We start from the raw sequence: 6000 nt of genomic DNA, 5'->3' as shown, positions 1-6000 counted from the left end.
AATATATGGAACCAAGGTGCCTTCCTTGGATCTGTCACCCTCTCAGCAATATGCTGATACATGAGAAACTAGGTTTATGACATTGATCTAGATTGCAGTGGACAGACACCCATGTCAGATGACTGCCATCCTTTTCTGCTTGTTTGGTTGGCATTGAGCTTGGATTAATCTAATTTTGCAAAGCACACACAAAACATACTGAAGTGTCCACTTCCATACATAATATAACTCCCCTAGAACAGAGGGAAGGGCAGAAAGAATTAGAAAAACATTGGAAAAAAATAGGCATGCACAGAGGAAGAAAATCTTCCACTCTTCTTCAATAAGTCTGTCCACCATCCGGTCCAGAGACAACGTGGAATCGGAGGTTGGAAAAGATCATAAGTGATCATAAATGCCAACTCCACCCATCCCCACCATACTCACTAACCTCAGTGCCACATCTCCATAGTTCTTGAATACCTCAATGGATGGTGATGCCCCTACTTCTTATGGCTTCCCAAGGGACCAAAACACAAAAAAAGAAATGAATAATTCCAACACAGACTGTTAGGTGGAGAATGGTAATATGTAATATGGAGAGCATAGTTATGTACTCTTATTCCAGTTTTACTTCTTGCTCTCCTGCAACAGGCCCAGGCTGGGGGGAGGGGGAGGGGGGTGGTTGGGGCTTTCTCCGCATTACTAGTTTTGGTTTCACCATCTCTCCAGATCCTATGGTAGATGTGTAGATGAGGTTTTGTCACATAACCCAAAAGAAAGTAGGATAAATAGAACTAACAAAAATTTACCATAAGCACTGTTTGGAGGATGAAATACTTATGCTGGCATTGTCAAATCCAAGTCACCCATGCTAATGGAAAACAGTCAGAAATTCAAACAGGAGAAATTAGAACTCAGGTATGGAAGATTATATATAATTCAGGTGTACTGAAAAGCAACAGAAATGACCACTCTCTGGAAACTACTGTATCCTAGCAAATACTGCACTTTTTTGTTATTTTGATCGCCTTAGCCATCAGAAAGTAAAAATCAGGATGATTCACAGATCTGTTTGCATGTTGCACATCACTTATCATACGCCATGTTCTTATAATAAGCTTCCAAACTCCTCCTGAAAGACTTTATCATCCTCTCAAAACACTGAGCAAAAGTGGTGCACACCTAGAGGACTTAGCACTTTGCAAACCACTAGGAACATAGCCCAAAAACTGGACTTTCATTTGGGAAAGAAAATGGGTCTTTAAAAATGAAATGGGATTTCTCTCCTGAGGGAGAGAATGTAGGCTGGTAATATAACGATAGTAAAACTTGGTGAATTTTGCTGCTAACACAAGGAAAGAGCATGCCATATGAGACAGAGCACTATCTCCCATTTAAAAGGGAGATGGAAAGAATGAAAAACTTTCTACAGCCTAAGTGAATTTTGATGGAATAGAAGAGGATTATTATTGTCTTTCTGTAAGATGATGGAGTACTTTATCAATAAAATACTGCTGTCTTTGTAGAAAACAGTCCAGTAACAATTTTAAATAATTGTGGATGTGCTAGATAAGCAGACAGGGTGACTGTGAGTTACATGTCCCATACAAACACGTTTGTGGCAGAAGAAATGAAATACACAATTAGAGTACCAGATAATAGGTCCGAGTTAGATGAAAGATGTAATGAGTAGGTGTGAAAATTTTATCCCACAAACACTGCAACATTTGTCACCCTGTGCTACTTTAGAGATATTGTTTTCTACGTCTATTTCCAGAATGCAGTTATTTTATTTTAGTAGTCTTTTACAGAACAAGCCTCCATGTAACAGTGGCCTCTTGCAATGGCACATTTTAATTATTTTATTAAGCTTCAAAATTTTTACTCTGAAATATCCATCTCTCTTAATTGAAAGGATCTCAAGTAACTCCAGTATTTCCAGCATCCTTGACCTCACAGGTGTTTCTTTCTCTATTTATGTAAATCCCTCAGCAGCACATAAGATTACCCACACAGGATTTTCTACACACAAAATGCCGTAGTTGTGACTGAATAGTTTGTATTCATCAACTATCCCAAGTATTGCTCAAGTGCCAAATAGAGGTGATAATGAATTTTCATTTCTGGGCAAAAATGGTACTTTTTAGAGCCTCTCTCTGTGTGAACTTTGCCTTGGAGCATACCAATGTCCCTGATTTCAGCACCTCCAGCAGCTCATTCCATCTACTTCTGTCCATCTGATGTCTATCTGCTTCCCACCCACTGCATAAAACACAAACCTGGCTTTGTTTTTTGACCAACATGACTCATCTTCCCTTTTTGAGACTGGAAATGCAGCATTTCTTTGTTTTAGAGTCCCAGAAGCAGAAGATCCTGTTTTCTGCCCCCATTCCCAGACAGCGTGTGAGAAATTTGATGGAAAGGGGAAAAAAGAGAGAAGGGAGAAAGAAGGAATTTTTAAAAAATTCTATTAAAAAATAGAAGTTTTAAATGCTGTAATCAATCTGCCAAGATCCTAAAAAGAACCTGCCTGTCCTTGTACTGTTGGATAACAGGGACTCAGCACACGCAGAAATGAGATCTCTATTTTATTAATAAGTAATTCTCTTATTCTGGGTCAGTGTCACAAGTTTTTGGGTAGCATATCTGACTCATTGCAAGCTTTTTAGGAATTTTTTAGCTAATAAAGTCATTGTAGTTTCACTGACATTTAAGAAGTAAGTCTTCTGAATAAATCCATCCTTTCTAGTGCAAGAATGTGATACCAGTTAACAGAATCAAGTATCACACATAGGAAATGGCACAGTTTTTAAAATCACAGGCTTCAGATTGTTTCTGATATCTCCATCACCTCCTCTGTAACTGGAGAAGTAATATTAATCATTGGTGACAATTTTAACTTTCTACTTCAATAGATTTGTCTTTCAACTCAGTGCAACTCTCTAAAAATGCAGAACTTCCAAGTTCAGCTGACTGCCTTTCTTCCAGCTGAACTGTCCAGCTTACTGAGTATTTAGACCTTTCAGGGCAGCAATAGAATTTTCTCTTCTGTATTCCTGGAACTGTTCCCCTCTTTTCATCACCTAATTCCAGAGAGCCCCACCACAGAAAGAGAGGTGAAGATGTTCCCAGACACAAGTTTCCATCACCTTGTACAGTTAAAACAGTGATACTTAACAGAGAGGTAGAATACAAGTTACTTTCATTCACTGTATGCCCACACCTTTCCTAGCACATACATTCACTTTCTGAGGCTTAGCTGCTTTGATGCAGCACAAGCCAGACAAACTCATTGACTTCTCTGTGCTGAAGACGGCTGCCATTATGGATAATTACTCTGCCTCAGGAAAACAATTCTGGCAGACTGCTCCAGTGTAATTAAGAGCTACTAGACATGACTGCGCACAAGTGCAGAATGATATACAACTCAACAGACATGTCTGCGTTAATTTTGCCTTCTATAAGTAAGTTGCTGCTTGCCCACAAACAAGACGTGCACATTGTATCATCCCATGGCTTCACCTGCCATGCTCCCTTCTCTCCTCCTTTTGCCTCTTTTAAAAGCACACCTTCCACACTATGTCAATAAATAATCTATACTTCCCAGAAATCATGAGCACGGCACTTGCCCTTTTCTCCCCACTAGCACCATGTTTCCAAACTGATATACTTTAAGTATCCTGAAAAATACTGTCACTTAACCACATCCCAAAATGGCAAGGGTGATGCAGTCACAGTTAAAATAGAATTAGTCTACACCAATATCAGACAGATTTATACTTTATTTCCCCCCAAGTAGCTCTACAAAGCAGAGTCCTCTTTTACTTTCATTTGGACCATTTTAATGGGATGTCAAAACAATACATTCCTTCTCTCTTGATGCCTCTGCAACCACAGATGCAATGCATGTTTGTGTATTACATTTAGAATAACCCATTTTAGAGAAAATTAGCTCATGTCAATAATGAGCATGAACATATGCTATCTGTAAAAAATTTTATGGAATTCTGAGCTTACAGGGTATACAAGCACATCCACTCCATAATATTGGCATATCTAGAAATAATTCTAACAGACAACAAACCTGTTTGTGACGCTGAAACCAAGACTAGTGGATTGCTCATTCTCCCCCCCCTTTCCCAAACTGAAAAGAAAATCGTGAAAGGACTCATCACCAACACATAGCCTTATTCTGATCTATTTGTTGCATATTTATTCTAAATGCACTTGTCACCATCTAAAATTTAATTCAGGATCTCATTACGTGGAAATCTCTCATGAACTCTCCTTACATCATTTACTGAAAGAAATCAAACAGTTATCTACAATAATCACTCCCACTCAGGTATCAAACAGTTTTCACTCAGAAGTAAAGCACAATTTGTAAGATAACCAGAAATTCAATAAAGTAAAAACAAATATTTTCATTTAGTTACTCAAACTAAAGTTCACCCAGCTTTCCAAAACCTTTGCTCCCATGACTGAAAATAGCCTTGTCCCTTGGAGACACAAATGCTGAGCACATCAGCAGACTGAGTGCCCAGCTGATAACTATTACTGTGTCCCCCTCTTCTAGCAATATTCCATTGTATTTGCTTACAGCTGAACAGATGTAAAGCTACAAAATGTTCTGTGAACACTGGAGAGCTAGGATGTAAAGTGTGCCTTTCAGACTGACTTCATAATATATTATTAAATTTGTCACACATTCTCAGCTCCTTTCCCTTTCCAAAACACGTGGCAGCTGTTAATTAAGAAAATGCAACAGCACCAACTATCACCAGCACAACCTAAATGGCAGTTAATGTAATGAAGGAGATCTAGAATCCTGTTCCTAATGCATGCACAATATCCTCTTCACTTCTTTTCAGTGAAAATTACACTGCAGTTACTTGTGCTCATATGTTATGGCCACCTAATTCCTCATTTAGTGAGAGCTGACTGTAGAGGTTTTATGTTTTAAACCCAAATCCTTAGCCCTTTTTATTTCAGTCTTGCTTGAGAGATCAGCAAGATTTTATGTATGGAAGTTGACCACCCTCAACAATGTTTAGCTTCACAAAAATGCTGTGGCATCTCCGCTATGCTACATCATAAAAAATTAGAAGTATAAATTTCATATTTTAAAGAGGTTTTCTTTTTCATATTAATCTTATTATTTTTTATTATTTATTTAAATTACAACAATATCTGTAATACGGTAAGGCACATCAGCATTTCAGTCATACTGATATACACAAAATATTAATTTCTCAGTCAGGTGAAACTAGGTTTATATCAAAGGCCTTTTAACTGGGAACTAACTGAAGCTATCAGTACTATCCAGTTACACCAAAATAGCCCGTACTGTTGGAAAGGGAGAGAAAACTGTAATCAAGCCATGGTACTTTGAGATGCCGAGCACAACTTCAGCCTCTGCCCATGTGAGATGAATACAGTATCTATCAGAGTTTTAAACATCAGGGAATTAACGCGAGGAACCCACAATGAAACCTCTGCAACACTGAACTGCTGACATTTCCATCACAAAACAAATACTTGGCTAATCACGCGTGAAATGCCAATGGGAGCTTTGTGATATGCGAAGCTCTGAGTGTGGCTGAGAGATGATGGGATGGAAGAGATGTATTACAGCTCCCCTAATGGCTATCTCGGCAGAACACTGGACAACTTGAAGAGCTGGCTAGCACCTGAGTGTAGGAGGTTCTAATTTTATTTTGGTGGAGTTTAGCAATACACTAGCAAGACTGGATGCAGGATGCGTATTTTTTTAGCTGAAGACAAAGCTCTGTAGGCTGGTAAGTCACTCAACCAGACAGAAAAAGAAAACTTCCAGATACCAGCCTTCAGTTTACACAAGGAAGCAACTAAGTCATGCTCTGGATTGCTGCTGCACATAACTCTGTCCTCATTTCCCAGACATTGCTACAAAAAAAGGAAGGGAATCTCTGATAAACTTTCAGTGCATTTCAGGCCTATTTTCCTCAGAACATATATTTCTTCTACGTTTTTGTTCAC

Source organism: Cyrtonyx montezumae, unplaced genomic scaffold (assembly GCF_038088225.1).
Source record: "Cyrtonyx montezumae isolate F1298 unplaced genomic scaffold, pur_monq_1.0 scaffold_2, whole genome shotgun sequence".
Lineage (NCBI taxonomy): Eukaryota > Metazoa > Chordata > Aves > Galliformes > Odontophoridae > Cyrtonyx > Cyrtonyx montezumae.
Note: the sequence above shows the minus strand (reverse complement) of the source record.